This window comes from Loxodonta africana, chromosome 16 (assembly GCF_030014295.1).
Source record: "Loxodonta africana isolate mLoxAfr1 chromosome 16, mLoxAfr1.hap2, whole genome shotgun sequence".
NCBI lineage: Eukaryota > Metazoa > Chordata > Mammalia > Proboscidea > Elephantidae > Loxodonta > Loxodonta africana.
In genome coordinates this window covers 1,731,120-1,748,261 of record NC_087357.1, presented here as the reverse complement: position 1 = coordinate 1,748,261, position 17,142 = coordinate 1,731,120, and the positions used below count along the sequence as shown (strand labels likewise).

Below are 17,142 nucleotides of genomic sequence, written 5' to 3'. Positions count from 1 at the left end.
TCAGCATCTCTCTCCCACCCGCTGACCAGTCCCTTTCATTTCTGATGAGTTGTCTTCGGGGATGGTTCCTGTCCTGTGTCAACTGAAGGTCTGGGGAGCATGGCCGCCGGGATTCCTCCAGTCTCAGTCAGACCATTAAGTTTGGTCTTCTTATGAGAATTTGGGGTCTGCATCCCACTGATCTCCTGCTCCCTCAGGGGTCCTCTGCTGAGCTCCCTGTCAGGGCAGTCATCAATTGTGGCCGGGCACCAACTAGTTCTTCTGGTCTCAGGATGATGTAGGTCTCTGGTTCATGCGGCCCTTTCTGTCTCTTGGGCTCTTAGTTGTCATGTGGGCTTGGTGTTCTTCATTTTTCTTTGCTCCAGGTGGGTTGAGACCAATTGCTGCATCTTAGATGGCTGCTTGTTAGCATTTAAGACCCCAGACGCCACATTTCAAAGTGGGATGCAGAATGATTTCATAATAGAATTATTTTGCCAATTGACTTAGAAGTCCCCGCAAACCATGCTCCCCAGACCCCCGCGCTTGCTCCGCTGACCTTTGAAGCATTCATTTTATCCCAGAAACTTCTTTGCTTTTGGTCCAGTCCAATTGAGCTGACCTTCCATGTATTGAGTGTTGTCTTTCCCTTCACCTAAAGCAGTTCTTATCTACTGATTAATCAATAAAAAAACCCTCTCCCACCCTCCCTCCCTCCCCCCCTCGTAACCACAAAAGTATGTGTTCTTCTCAGGTTTACTGTTTCTCAAGATCTTATAATAGTGGTCTTATACAATATTTGTCCTTTTGCCTCTGACTAATTTCGCTCAGCATAATGCCTTCCAGGTTCCTCCATGTTATGAAATGTTTCAGAGATTCGTCACTGTTCTTTATCGATGCGTAGTATTCCATTGTGTGAATATACCACAATTTATTTACCCATTCATCCGTTGATGGACACCTTGGTTGCTTCCAACTTTTTGCTATTGTAAACAGAGCTGCAATAAACATGGGTGTGCATATATCTGTTTGTATGAAGGCTCTTGTATCTCTAGGGTATATTCCTAGGAGTGGGATTTCTGGGTTGTATGGTAGTTCTATTTCTAACTGTTTAAGATAACGCCAGATAGATTTCCAAAGTGGTTGTACCATTTTACATTCCCACCAGCAGTGTATGAGAGTTCCAATCTCTCCGCAGCCTCTCCAACATTTATTGTTTTGTGTTTTTTGGATTAATGCCAGCCTTGCTGGTGTGAGATGGAATCTCATCGTAGTTTTAATTTGCATTTCTCTAATGGCTAATGATCGAGAGCATTTTCTCATGTATCTGTTGGCTGCCTGAATATCTTCTTTAGAGAAATGTGTGTTCATATCCTTTGCCCACTTCTTGATTGGGTTGTTTGTCTTTTTGTGGTTGAGTTTTGACAGAATCATGTAGATTTTAGAGATCAGGCGCTGGTCGGAGATGTCATAGCTGAAAATTCTTTCCCAATCTGTAGGTGGTCTTTTTACTCTTTTGGTGAAGTCTTTAGATGAGCATAGGTGTTTGATTTTTAGGAGCTCCCAGTTATCGGGTTTCTCTTCATCATTTTTGGTAATGTTTTGTATTCTGTTTATACCTTGTATTAGGGCTCCTAGGGTTGTCCCAATTTTTTCTTCCATGATCTTTATCGTTTTAGTCTTTATGTTTAGGTCTTTGATCCACTTGGAGTTAGTTTTTGTGCATGGTGTGAGGTATGGGTCCTGTTTCATTTTTTTGCAAATGGATATCCAGTTATGCCAGCACCATTTGTTAAAAAGGCTGTCTTTTCCCCAGTTAATTGACACTGGTCCTTTGTCAAATATCAGCTGCTCATACGTGGATGGATCTATGTCTGGGTTCTCAATTCTGTTCCATTGGTCTATGTGTCTGTTGTTGTACCAATACCAGGCTGTTTTGACTACTGTGGCTGTATAATAGGTTCTGAAGTCAGGTAAGGTGAGGCCTCCCACTTTCTTCTTCTTTTTCAGTAGTGCTTTGCTTATCCGGGGCTTCTTTCCCTTCCATATGAAATTGGTGATTTGTTTCTCTATCCCCTTAAAATATGACATTGGAATTTGGATCGGAAGTGCGTTAAATGTATAGATGGCTTTTGGTAGAATAGACATTTTTACTATGTTAAGTCTTCCTATCCATGAGCAGGGTATGTTTTTCCACTTAAGTATGTCCTTTTGAATTTCTTGTAGTAGAGCTTTGTAGTTTTCTTTGTATAGGTCTTTTACATCCTTGGTAAGATTTATTCCTAAGTATCTTATCGTCTTGGGGGCTACTGTGAATGGTATTGATTTGGTTATTTCCTCTTCGGTGTTCTTTTTGTTGATGTAGAGGAATCCAAGTGATTTTTGTATGTTTATTTTATAACCTGAGACTCTGCCAAACTCTTCTATTAGTTTCAGTAGTTTTCTGGAGGATTCCTTAGGGTTTTCTGTGTATATAATCATGTCATCTGCAAATAGTGATAACTTTACTTCTTCCTTGCCAATCCGGATACCTTTTATTTCTTTGTCTAGCCTGATTGCCCTGGCTAAGACTTCCAACACGATGTTGAATAAGAGTGGTGATAAAGGGCATCCTTGTCTGGTTCCCGTTCTCAAGGGAAATGCTTTCAGGTTCTCTCCATTTAGAGTGATATTGGCTGTTGGCTTTGCATAGATGCCCTTTATTATGTTGAGGAATTTTCCTTCAATTCCTATTTTGGTAAGAGTTTTTATCATGAATGGGTGTTGGACTTTGTCAAATGCCTTTTCTGCATCAATTGATAAGATCATGTGGTTTTTGTCTTTTGTTTTATTTATGTGATGGATTACATTAATGGTTTTTCTGATATTAAACCAGCCTTGCATACCTGGTATAAATCCCACTTGATCAGGGTGAATTATTTTTTTGATGTGTCGTTGGATTCTATTGGCTAGAATTTTGTTGAGGATTTTTGCATCAATGTTCATGAGGGATATAGGTCTATAATTTTCTTTTTTTGTAATGTCTTTACCTGGTTTTGGTATCAGGGAGATGGTGGCTTCATAGAATGAGTTGGGTAGTATTCCGTCATTTTCTATGCTTTGGAATACCTTTAGTAGTAGTGGTGTTAACTCTTCTCTGAAAATTTGGTAGAACTCTGCAGTGAAGCCGTCCGGGCCAGGACTTTTTTTTGTTGTTAGTTTTTTGATTACCGTTTCAATCTCTTTTTTTGTTATGGGTCTATTTAGTTGTTCTACTTCTGAATGTGTTAGTTTAGGTAGGTAGTGTTTTTCCAGGAATTCATCCATTTCTTCTAGGTTTTCAAATTTGTTAGAGTACAATTTTTCATAATAATCTGAAATGATTCTTTTAATTTCATTTGGTTCTGTTGTGATGTGGTCCTTCTCATTTCTTATTCGGGTTATTTGTTTCCTTTCCTGTATTTCTTTAGTCAGTCTAGCCAATGGTTTATCAATTTTGTTAATTTTTTCAAAGAACCAGCTTTTGGCTTTGTTAATTCTTTCGATTGTTTTTCTGTTCTCTAATTCATTTATTTCAGCTCTAATTTTTATTATTTGTTTTCTTCTGGTGCCTGATGGATTCTTTTGTTGCTCACTTTCTATTTGTTCAAGTTGTAGGGACAGTTCTCTGATTTTGGCTCTTTCTTCTTTTTGTATGTGTGCATTTATTGATATAAATTGGCCTCTGAGCACTGCTTTTGCTGTGTCCCAGAGGTTTTGATAGGAAGTATTTTCATTCTCGTTGCTTTCTATGAATTTCCTTATTCCCTCCTTGATGTCTTCTCTAACCCAGTCTTTTTTCAGGAGGGTATTGTTCATTTTCCAAGTATTTGATTTCTTTTCCCTCGTTTTTCTGTTATTGATCTCTAGTTTTATTGCCTTGTGGTCTGAGAAGATGCTTTGTAATATTTCGATGTTTTGGACTCTGCAAAGGTTTGTTTTATGACCTAATATGTGGTCTATTCTAGAGAATGTTCCATGTGCGCTGGAAAAAAAAGTATATTTTGCAGCAGTTGGGTGGAGAGTTCTGTATAAGTCAATGAGGTCAAGTTGGTTGATTGTTGTAATTAGATCTTCCGTGTCTCTGTTTAGCTTCTTACTGGATGTCCTGTCCTTCTCCGAAAGTGGTGTGTTGAAGTCTCCTACTATAATTGTGGAGGTATCTATCTCGCTTTTCAGTTCTGTTAAAATTTGATTTATGTATCTTGCAGCCCTGTCATTGGGTGCGTAAATATTTAATATGGTTATGTCTTCCTGATCAATTGTCCCTTTTATCATTATATAGTGTCCTTCTTTATCCTTTGTGGTGGATTTAAGTCTAAAGTCTATTTTGTCAGAAATTAATATTGCTACTCCTCTTCTTTTTTGCTTATTGTTAGCTTGATGTACTTTTTTCCATCCTTTGAGTTTTAGTTTGTTTGTGTCTCTAAGTCTAAGGTGTGTCTCTTGTAGGCAGCATATAGATGGATCGTGTTTCTTTATCCAGTCTGTGACTCTCTGTCTGTTTATTGGTGCATTTAGTCCATTTACATTCAGGGTAATTATAGATAAATAAGTTTTTAGTGCTGTCATTTTGATGCCTTTTTATGTGTGTTGTTGACAATTTCATTTTTCCACACACTTTTTTGTGCTGAGGCGTTTTTCTTAGTAAATTGTGAGATCCTCATTTTCATAGTGTTTGACTTTATGTTAGTTGAGTCGTTACGTTTTTCTTGGTTTTTATCTTGAGTTATAGAGTTGTTATGCCTTTTTGTGGTTACCTCATTATATACCCCTATTTTTCTAAGTAAAAACCTAACTTGTATTGTTCTATATCGCCTTGTATCACTCTCCATATGGCAGTTCAATGCCTCCTGTATTTAGTCCCTCTTTTTGATTATTGTGATCTTTTACCTATTGACTTCCATAATTCCCTGTTATGTGTATTTTTTTTGTTAATTAATCTTAATTTGTTTGTTTTTGTGATTTCCCTATTTGAGTTGATATCAGGACGTTCTGTTTTGTGACCTTGTGTTGTGCTGATATCTGATATTATTGGTTCTGTGACCAAACAATATCCTTTAGTGTTTCTTGTAGCTTTGGTTTGGTTTTTGCAAATTCTCTAAACTTGTGTTTGTCTGTAAATATCTTAATTTCGCCTTCATATTTCAGAGAGAGTTTTGCTGGATATATGATCCTTGGTTGGCAGTTTTTCTCCTTCAGTGTTCTGTATATGTCGTCCCATTCCCTTCTTGCCTGCATGGTTTCTGCTGAGTAGTCAGAACATATTCTTATTGATTCTCCCTTGAAGGAAACCTTTCTTTTCTCCCTGGCTGCTTTTAAAATTTTCTGTTTATCTTTGGTTTTGGTGAGTTTGATGATAATATGTCTTGGTGTTTTTCTTTTTGTATCAATCTTAAATGGGGTTCGATGAGCATCTTGGATAGATATCCTTTCATCTTTCATGATGTCAGGGAAGTTTTCTGTCAGAAGTTCTTCAACTATTTTCTCTGTGTTTTCTGTCCCCCCTCCCTGTTCTGGGACTCCAATCACCCGCAGGTTATCCTTCTTGATAGAGTCCCACATAATTCTTAGGGTTTCTTCATTTTTTTTAATTCTTTTATCTGATTTATTTTCAGCTATGTTGGTGTTGATTCCCTGGTCCTCCAGATGTCCCAGTCTGCATTCTAATTGCTCGAGTCTGCTCCTCTGACTTCCTAGTGTGTTGTCTAATTCTGTTATTTTATTGTTAATCTTTTGGATTTCTACATGTTGTCTCTCTATGGATTCTTGCAACTTATTAATTTTTCCAGTATGTTCTTGAATAATCTTTTTGAGTTCTTCAACAGTTTTATCAGTGTGTTCCTTGGCTTTTTCTGCAGATATCCTAATTTCATTTGTGATATCATTAAGCATTCTGTAAATTAGTTTTTTATATTCTGTATCTGATAATTCCAAGATTGTATCTTCATTTGGGAAAGATTTTGATTCTTTTGTTTGGGGGGTTGGAGAAGCTGTCACGGTCTGCTTCTTTAAGTGGTTTGATATGGATTGTTGTCTCCGAGCCATCACTGGGAAACTAGTTTTTCCAGAAAATCCGCTAAAAAAAAACTGCAGTCAGATCCCTATCAGAGTTCTCCCTCTGGCTCAGGCTATTCAGATGTTAATGAAGCCGCCTGGGGAGGGTGGGGGAGGGAACAGAGAGATAGGAGAGTAGCACCTCAGAATATAGCCATAGTTGCTTGTCTTGCTTGGAATGACTGTTAAATCTGAGATTCCCGCGGGCGCGTCGCCTATGTGTGCTGGCTGTGTGGAGATTGCCCCCAGGGGGTCTGGCCCACTGGAGTCACGGTCAGATCCTCCGCTTCCAGCCCCACGCCCAGCGTCAAGGCTCCCCTACTGGGACGGTGCACTCTCGACTCCAAAATCAGTCGCTGCCTCCCGGGGACTTCTTGTCCCTCCAGCCGCGTGGCCGTGCCGCCCCCGTGAACCAGGTGGGCCCCCTCCCGGGGTTAGTTCAGATGGGTGGAGTAGCTCCCCGTGCTTGTGCCGTGACCAAGTGTCCCGGCTGGAACGCTGTTCTCCCCACTCCAATACCAGTCGCTGCCTCCCGGGGACTTCTCCTACCGGCTGAGTCCCACGCCGCCCGCGCGACCCGGCTGGTCCCCTTCCCGGGGTTAGTTCAGGGGGTGGAGCAACTCTCCGTGTTTATGGCGTACCTGCGAGCAGTCCAAATCCCTGCGGGACGGTTCCCCGGCTCGGATGCTGCTCTTTCTGCTCCAAGATCAGTCACTGCCTCCCGGGGACTTCTCCTACCGGGTGCGTCCCACGCCGCCCGTGGAACCAGCTGGTCCCCCTCCCGGGGTTAGTTCAGGGGGGTGGAGCAGGTCTCTGTGCTTGTGCCGTACCTGACTGGTACGCTGGCTCCAGGTTCTGGAAACTATCGCTGCTTCCCCGTATTAGTTCATTCTCCGTCTCTAAATCCGTGTTTGTTGTTCAGGGTTCGTAGATTGTTATGTATGTGATCGATTCACTTGTTTTTCCGTGTCTTTGTTGTAAGAGGGATCCGAGGTAACGTCTGCCTAGTCCGCCATCTTGGCTCCGCCTCTCGAGCCTTGTTTTTTTGCCAGTGCCTTCAGTGCAGCTTGGACTTCTTCCTTCAGTACTGTTGGTTCCTGCTCATATGGTACCTCCGGAAATGGTTGAATGTCAACTAATTCTTTTTGGTGTAGTGACTCTGTATATTCATTCCATCTTCTTTTCATGCTTCCTGAGTTGTTTAATATTTTCCACATAGAATTCTTCAATATTGCAAATCAAGGCTTGAATTTTTTCTTCAGTTCTTTCAACTTGAGAAATGCAGAGCATGTTCTCTCCTTCTGATTTTCCATCTCCAGGTCTTTGCACATGTCATTATAATGCTTTACTTTGTCCTTTTGAGCCCCCATTTGAAATCTTCTTTTCAACTCTTTTACTACATCATTTCTTCCTTTTGCTTTATGTACTTGATGTTCAAGAGCAAGTTTCAGAGAGTCTTCTGACATCCATTTTGGTCTTTTCTTTATTTCCTGTCTTTTTAATGACCTCTTGCTTTCTTCGTGTGTGATGTACTTGTCATTCCATACCTCATCTGGTCTTTGGTCATTAGTGTTCAATTCATTGAATCTATTCTTGGGATGGTCTCTAAATTCAGTTGGGATATACTCAAGGTTGTACTTTGGCTCTCATGGACTTGTTCTAGTTTTCTTCAGTTTCACCTTGCACTTGCATATGAGCAATGATGGTCTGTTCCTCAGCCACCCCCTGACCTTGTTCTGACTGATGATATTGAGGTTTTCCATCGTCTCTTCCACAGGTGTAGTCAGTTTGATTCCTGTGTATTCCATCTGACGAGGTCAATGTGTATAGTCACTGTTTATGTTAGCGACAAAAGGTATTTGCAATGAAGAAGTCGTGGTCTTGTGTAATTCTATAATTCAATCTCCATCATGGTTTCTCTCACCAAGGCCATATTTTCCACCTACTGACCCTTCTTCTTGTTTCCAACTTTCACATTCCAATCTCCGGTAATTATCAATGCATCCTGATTGCATGTTCAGTCAGTCTCAGCCTGCAGAAGTTGATAAAAATCTTGATTTTCTTCATCTTTGTGCTTAGTGGTTTCTGTGTAAATTTGAATAATAGTCTTATTAACTGGTCTTCCTTGTAGGCATATGGGTTTTCTTCTATCGCTGACAGCATTGTACTTTGGGGTAGATCTTAAAATGTTCTTTTTGTCAATGAATACAACACCGTTCTTCAGGTTGTCGTTCCTGGCATAGTAGACCATACCATTGTCCAATTCAAAATGGCCAGTACCAGTCTGTTTCAGCTCACTATTGTCCATACCATTGTCCAATTCAAAATGGCCAGTACCAGTCTGTTTCAGTCCTCTCTTGTTTTCTTGTATTTTAAATAATATTTTATTGTGTTTCAGTGAAAGTTTACCCAGCAGTTTAGGTTCCTATTCAACAATGTCTACACAAGCTGTTCAGTGACGTTGCTTACATTTTTCACAACGTGTGAATGCTCTCATTATTTCTGTTCTAGTTATTCTGTTTCCGTTAATCTAGTTTCCCTGCCCCCCTTACATTCACATCTTTGTTTTGAAGTAATTGTTGACTGTTTGGTGTCATGTAGGTGATTTTTTTAAAGGAGTACAGTACGTACAGGTGATAGTCATTATTTTTTAGCCAATTTGTTGTTTAGCTGCAGGTGACCTCAGGTTAGTTTTGGTTCAAGTTTTGTTTCAGCTCACTAATGCCTAGGATATTGACGTTTATGTGTTCCATTTCATTCTCGATGACTTCAAGTTCTCCAGGTTCATACTTCTTACGTTCCGCTTTCTGATTATTAATGGATGTTTGCAGCTGTTTCTTCTCATTTTGAGCCATTCTGTATCAGCAAATGAAGGTCCTGAAATCTCGACTCCATCCACGTCATTAAGGTCGACTTTGACGAGGAAGTTCTTCCCCAGTTGCCTTTTGAGAGCCTTCCAACCCGAAGGGCTCATCTTCCGGCACTGTACCAAACAACATTCTGCTGCTGTTCATAAGGTTTTCACTGGCTAAATCTTTTCAGAAGTAGACCGCCTGGTCCCTCTTCCTAGCCTGTCTTAGTCTGGAAGCTTAACTGAAACGTATCCACCATGGGTGACCCTGCTGGTATTTGAGTACCAATGGCAAAGCTTCCAGCATCACAGCAACATGCAAGCCCCACAGTACAACAAACTGAAAGATACATGAGGGGTATAGGTGTTAGTTAGTATTATGGATATCAAATCTACAGCTATATCTGTACTTACGTCTGCCTGGTTATTTCTCTCTCTCTTTCCATTCATTCACAAAACATATTGCTCTCATGTCACAATGAAAGGAGCTGGTGGTCCTTTCCATCGGGCATATTCCTCTAAGAAAATTCTTCAAGGAAATATAACCTAAAGTTTCCTTTCATCCATTTAGGTGAAGGATATATGTACGCCATTACAGCAACTTGAATGTCTGAACTCCTCTGAGGAAGAGAGCAGCAAATGGTTTACTTTATGTAGTCCTCTCTTGTTTTCTTTTTCGAGTAATTCCCATGTTCCCAGTTTCCAATGCTTCTCATTTCTCCTTACTCATTTGCTTATTCTTTTACTCTTTCTCTCTTATTTCACTCACACTTGCCTTTGTATTTTAAATAATATTTTATTGTGTTTCAGTGAAAGTTTACACAGCAGTTTAGGTTCCTATTCAACAATGTCTACACAAGCTGTTCAGTGACGTCGCTTACATTTTTCACAACGTGTGAATGCTCTCATTATTTCTGTTCTAGTTATTCTGTTTCCGTTAATCTAGTTTCCCTGCCCCCCTTACATTCACATCTTTGTTTTGAAGTAATTGTTGACTGTTTGGTGTCATGTAGGTGATTTTTTTAAAGGAGTACAGTACGTACAGGTGATAGTCATTATTTTTTAGGCAATTTGTTGTTTAGCTGCAGGTGACCTCAGGTTAGTTTTGGTTCAAGTTTTGTAGAGTACGTAGGGCAGTAATCGCAGGGAGTCATCCAGTCACAGCCCATGCAGTAGGTCAGAGTTTTTTTTTTTAATAAATTTGATGTTCTGTTCCACATTTTTCTCCCCTTCTATCAGGGGCCATCTATTGTGGCACAGATTAGAATGGTTGGTAATGGCAACCTCGTACCATCTAGTTCTTCTGCTCTTAGGGTAGATGAGGCTGTGGTTCATGTAGACTATTTGTCTTGTAGACTACTTTCTTGTTTGAGTCTTTGGTTTACTTCTTTTTCTTTTGCTCCATATGAGTAGAGACCAATGGTTGTATCATAGATGGCCACTCGCAAGCTTTGAAGACCCCAGACACAACTCACCAAACTAAGATGTAGAGTGTAACTTTATGAACGTATTATGCCGATTGCTTGAGATGTCCCATGAGATTATGGTCTTAATCTTTCAAATGCAGAAATCCAATCCTGCAAGGTGTTTGATTATGTCTAAGAAGTATCCATAACTGTGCCTCCTATGTGATTTATTATATATATATGAGTATATATGCATATAGTCACATAGATGCATGTATGTATACATATGCATACATCTATAAATACATATATGCATACTTATACACATATATGCCCATATGCATCCATAGTTACACGTATATATTTCGGTTATTTTTGCTGCCAGTTCAAAATTACATATGCCACAGCAGTTTCTAACAGGTCCTTTTTTCTTATGTACTTTTTAGTGAAATCATTTACCTTCATCAAGCTGTGTATACTTTATCCTCATTTGGTGTTAGCTTTCCCATCACCAAGTGTATACTATCTAGAGAGTGAATTCCCCTTCTCCCCGTCCCTGGTAACTAAAACCACTGTCATCAATTCAATTCTGACTCATAGGGACCCTATAGGACAGAGTAGAACTGCCCCTATAGGGTTTCCAAGGCGTGTCTGGTGGATTTGAACTGCCAACCTTTTGGTTAGCAGCTGAACACTTAACCACTATGCCATCAGGGCTCCTTCCTGGTGACTACTAATGAAAAATATGGAACACTTCACAAATTTGCATACCATCCTTAATTCAAGGGCCATACTAATCTTCTCTGTATTGTTTCAATTTTAGTATATTTGCTGCTGAAGTGAGAATGCCCCCACCCTTGCCTTTTCATGTCATATTTTATTTTTCTCTGTCTTCCTACAGATTCTTTTTCCAAAATTGTGGCATCTCTTATGCAGGCTCTGGATTTTCAAGATGTGTAATTTCATTTTCATTTCTAATTTCTTAACCTCTTATAGGAGATTTCTTCTTGAGTATCCCACTAATATCTCAAATGTGGCACATCCCAAACTTAGTTCACCACCACTTATTGGCGAGGTAAGCACTTTCTCCCAGTTCTTTTAATGTGCTCAGTGCGATCACCATTGTTGTACCCTCCCGCCAGTAGTTTGGCGTTATCCCCTGAACAGGCCAGAAAGGCAGTTACTGTTGGGCCATCATTTAAAAGCCCCGATTGCCACAATGATTGAATGCATTTCCCTTACAAATCTGTTTGTAATTCTCGTGTTATCTCACTTTTTATGTACATTGCAAAATTTTACCGGGTAGGGAATGATTAAGGAATTTCCACGTAACAACTCATAGCAAATCTAACTGCTACAGTTTTATGGATATTTATCAGACTATGGCTTTTTAGAAAAATTTACTGATTTATTTGGAAATAGGATAAATAGAATGGATTTGTGAGAGGGAGAGATTCTGGACAAGGTAAAAAGATTCCCTTTCCAGAAGTCAAGATCAGGCTGGCTGCCATTCGTTACAATCTGAATTAATCTTCTTTTAGTTGTGTTTTGCAGCCTCTATATTTAAAGGGGATCTTCTACCCAACGCTCAGCCTTCAGTCTTAGTAAATGGCATTAAAACTAGCAAAATCCACCATGTGGTTTTGTTTTTTAGTTTCTTCTTTGTCCCAGCCCTAGGTTTTGTTTTGGATATGGAGACTTTCTGAAAAAATTTATTATCTCCTTAGGAACTTTTGGGTCACAGTGAAGATGGATTACAAATGCCCCTTGAGCTCTATACTTAATTTTCCTCTTAATAATAACTGGCTTGACTGACTGACTAACTAAACTTAACTTTGCTTTTGGGTATTTCTTTGCTTTTCATACTTTTCTGGTGAGTTGACATTTTTATGGACCTTAATTAAGACAGTGTCTTGAAGAAGCTTTTACATTCCCTGCTTAGAAGTGATGATTGCCTGAAAAAAAAATCTATCCTTCATAGGCATAGCCAGATAACATTTTGTAACCATTTTCAATGCCACCATTTGGCAACGTTATTACCAAAAGTGTTGGGTATTTTTTACGTTTTCCTCTGGTTTTCCACCTGAAAATTAATTTGACAGAACCAGTGGATTAACTTTTTCTAACTACCACATTAATTGCCCTTATTATATTATTATCTCTGTGTTCCCTTATTCATTCTTCTATCCTTTAATCTCATCCTTTTGTAGGTCACTATACAACACAAAGTCTGCCTACACAGCACATATCTTCATATGCTCCAAATTTTAAGAAGATTTTATCCTACAAGTGGGAAGTGTGTTGATAATATACATGAACTAGATTCAATAAAATAAATATCAGGTACTTGGAAAAATAATTTCGGGAAGACTGAAAAAAACCACATGAGCTAAGATTTTAGAAAAACACAACAATATTTTTTATTTATATTTGAAATAAAAACAAATAGACTAGTAAGCAGTGCAAAGTCACATTGTGATACAGTCAGCCTTCTTCAGATAAGAAAATAGCTTTAAACTGGAAACAGTTCCCCGAAACTCTGTTGCCGTTGAGTCGCTTCTGACTCATATCGACCCTGTAGTACATAGTAGAACAGCCCAGTAGGATTTCCAAGGAGCAGCTGGTGGATTCAAACTGCCAACCTTTTGGTTAGCAGCCTAGCAGCCGAACTCTTAACCACCGCACCTGGGGGCTCTGAAAGAATTCCCAGAGGGCATTTTAGCACTATATTTTTAAGCAACTGGAATAAGCACCTTACATTTTAATGTGTATAATTCTTTGGCAAGTCTCTGAGTAGTACAAATATTTAATGTACCCAGCTACCAAACGATGGCTAGATTGGAGGTTTGAGTTCATTAAGAGGTACCTCAGAGGAAAGGCCTGCTGGTCTACTTCCGATAAATCAGCTATTGAAAATCCTATGGAATACAGTTTTACTCTAACACTAATGGGTCAGCATGAGTCAGAGCTGACTTGATGGCAACTGCTTGGTTGTAATTCTTTAGTTTCATGGAAACTACAGCATGATATGTGGAATTAACTTGAAAATGTCTACAATCATGGACAATTCTTGAGGAACAGAAGAACTACCACAGATAGCAGAGTCACATATTATGCCAGTATTCAAAAGGAGAGAAAGCAGAATTCAGGAACTAAATATCACTGAGCTTGTTAAGCAACCCTGGAAAAACCCTTGAGAACATTATTAAATAAATAGTTTGTCAGGACATTGAGAAAGTGTGATCATTAGAGCAAATGCAGGTTAATTCTAATAAAGCATGAAAAAATAGCTTAACTAGGGGATTAGGGCTTTATAGGTTGATTGAGTGTGGGAGGGGCAGTATGTACATAAGGTGGGGCATCAGCATACAAAAGAAGTACAGTTTTTGTATCTAGTTAATGTATCTACATCTGCTTTTTGCTGGTCACGGACACAATGACTCTAGCTAGGGCTTTGGGTAGGGGAGTCAGCACCTAGAACCTCAGTTGTGGTTGAATCACCAAATTTTGGTAATACCACAAAAAAGAAGAATTCTTCCTGATATTCAAGAGGGAATTAAATGCCCTATTGGATTTCCTTATTTCCATAATGTGAGACTGGTTATCTATCACTGTGATCATTCTGTTTCCAGAGCCACCCAACCTAACCTATCGTTCATGAAAAATCTTCAGAAATTACATTCCTCATTTTACCTCTCCAATGTTTTAACAATAACAGACCCTTAAACACCAGCATGTGATACTCAGACCCATCTCTGATTTAGCCTCTGTTTTTTCTCTCTGACTCTCTGCAAGCTCGTCCTCTCCATTAGTTGCTCCAACCGCATTTGAAAAGCCACATACTCCAGGCTATGTTTCTTTGCACAGGATAGTTTCTCTCTTGTTCCCTACAGTAACTTGTTGTAAAGCTATTTATCCTATAAGACCTGGATCAGGCATCATCCCCTCTGTGAAACTCCCTTGACCACCTCTTTTTTGTGCCCATATTTTACTTCATACTCTTTTGCCATTGAAGTGTCTAGCTGGCCTCCTTTTCTGCCTTGAGAACATTTTAGGAGGTTGATCTATGTTTTTCCCCTTGCCTCTTTAGTGCGTAGCCTAGTTTTGACCTATAGAAGCTATTAAATAAATGCATGATAGTTGGATTCTGTGGTTACTCAGATTTGTACATTTAATTTGCTTCCATTATGTCAATCTAATTCTATCTTCAGCTACTGCCCCTCATAAATTTTCAGGTTAGGTTGATCTTATCTACTCCTTTAAAGCTCACTTACAGTCATTTTTGTCTCAATTCACTTGTGAATTATGTTTCTTTCACCTATTAACACTGACATCTTTCTATTTCCTTTCCCAAGTTCTAGCCAACATTCTTCATTTGGTTCAAATTTTACCTTTTTTAAAGCCATTTGTCTCTACCACCATGTAAGATGCAGGGTGGGAGAAATTTTACTTTCCGTTGTCCTGTTTTATTTTGTTTAGATATTATTACTCGTACAAGGATTGATGCATACTAAAGGCTCAATATGTGCTTCCATGATTACTTTTCTCTGTTTCTCCTCTCTCAGTTCTACAGCTGATGTCTTTTCCTTTGCCATGACTTCAAGAAATATATATATATGTATATTTATACATGTATATGTACAGTTAAGAGCTACAGCTACTAACCAAAATGTCAGCAGTACAAATCCACCAGTTGCTCCTGAAAACCCTATGGGGCAGTTCTACCCTGTCCTGTAGCGTTGCTATGAGTTGGAAGTGACTCAGCGGCACATAACAACAGCATATGTACCTGTATTTATATTTTTAATTTTTTTCTTCCTAATATGTGCCTGGGCTTGAAAATTACTAGTGGTGTTAGTGGTAGGAAGGGGGTCGTATTTAAGTTTAAGAGAACTATCTTTTAATGTTTTATCTCATGTTACCTAGAAAGTTCATTTGGTATGTGAGAGAATCTGCTTTAGGAATCCCTTTGTGGAATTTACTAGAAAAGAAAGCGGGAATGATTAACACATGCCCTCAGAGCTAGACTAGACTCTCATATTCACTTTACCTTGAGGCTGAAAGAAGGAAGAGGTGTACAGAAGCCAGGAACCAGGTCTTGGTGTGTTAAAAACTGTGTCAGAAAGATGCAGATTTTCTTCAGTTGAGAGAGGGCAGAACTAATTCAAATTATCAGTCACAGGAGAGTGCGCTTGTTGACACGGGGTGGGTCCTCATTGAGATTTCTTCTTTTGGATCCTTTGAGACCTGAGGAATTTCATGTATGTTATTAGTTCATTTCAGGTCCCACGTTTGTAGAGACAGGCATTCTGGAGGGATTTCTGCTACTTCTCATGTCTCACGTTTAGAATAATCTTTGCCCTAGGGAATACGCCTGAGTGGGCTGAAGTCAAGATCCCAAAACAATAAAACTGTCCTAGGGCAGAATTGAAATGAGACTCTGGTGACATTTGTTTGTTTTCATATCTAATAATACTCAGAAAGATATACTAATGTCCATCATAGGGAACTGTTCGTAAAAATTACTTGGTCTATTACATGCGAAGCAGCAGATATTAAATATAAATACATCACTTAAACAGAAAACTGAGTAGTTTTTAGAAAGATTTATATCTTCTTGTCACGGAGGGTATTTTTGGCCATGTTTACGAAACATTATATTTCAAAATACTGTTTTTCTAGGAAAGGTTCTTTTTCCAAACTGTAAAACCATTGTATAATTCCCCTCTTCCCATATTGCTATCATCACCACCCTTAAGATAACTTTAGAGAAGATAAAAATTGACTGGGATGTTTTCGAACAGTTTATTGACTGTAACAGACTTTTTCCACACCAAGGGCACTGACAGTAACCTTATGTAAGACGAGCATGCAGAGAGAAATGGCACATTTATAGTTGAGCTTCAGCCTAGTTTATAAAAGGAGATTCACCCATCTTCTGCATCCACCCCACGTTATTGAAAGATAAGCAAGACTATATTCACAGAAAGATCTTGTTCTCCCTCCTGTGGCTTGCAGACCCCTGCTGTCTTTTCCACATTCTCTGAAATGTTTAAGTGGTTCATTATACAGACTCCAAACTCCTAAATTTTATGTAAAGAGAAATCTGGCTTCCATCAGAGTATCAGTTATAGCTCACATTAGGCAAAAAGAGTCATAAAAATAGCAGGGTTTGCCATGAAAATAACAGGAAGTTCTTTGAGGGAAATAAAAGAAAGCTGTTAGTGAAATATATCGTCTTGAAAATGAAGTTGGAATACTTTAAGCAGAATGATAACTTACTGTTTGCAAGTATCTGCTGAATCTGCCAATAATGTTAGAACATGGGCTTCCTTCCTATCAATACTTAGCTTTTGTAGTATCACAACTCCTCTGTATCCTTAAAATATTAATGTCTCCTGAAAGCATTATTTTCATGTTTCACAAAGGGCTGCAGCTTCCTTTCGGAAGTGTTAAAGTGTAAATAGGACTCTGCTCTGTTGTAGTTTGTGTGTTGAACACATGAATTATTTAGATTTTAAAAGTGATTTTTAAATCATAAGGGAACAAAATATTTTGCCCAATTTTGAAATTGACCTTAAAGAATGAAAAGTTGGAATTTTTTAAATTATTAAGAATAATACCAATGCTTTGTTTGAAGAACAATTAAAACATAACTTGTTCTGCATATTACTTATTTCCTTCCTGATGTCTTGAGGGTTCGGTATATTAATCTTTTGTATTCTGCCTCTGGTAATTCCAGGAAGGCACTTTGATCTAGAAGATCCCTTGATTCTTTGATCTGAGAGCTTGTTGAGGCGATCATGGCCTGTTTCTTTATGTGACTTGATA

At 38.9% G+C, this 17,142-nt stretch overlaps 1 non-coding gene across 1 annotated transcript; it reads right to left on the bottom strand.

Annotated features, from left to right (window-relative positions):
* Window positions 1–11,050: 11,050 nt before the first annotated feature.
* Window positions 11,051–11,154, bottom strand: LOC111748879 (U6 spliceosomal RNA). Its single transcript, XR_002784359.1, has one exon. It is a non-coding gene; the product is annotated as a U6 spliceosomal RNA (small nuclear RNA).
* Between the last annotated feature and the right edge of the window lie 5,988 nt (window positions 11,155–17,142).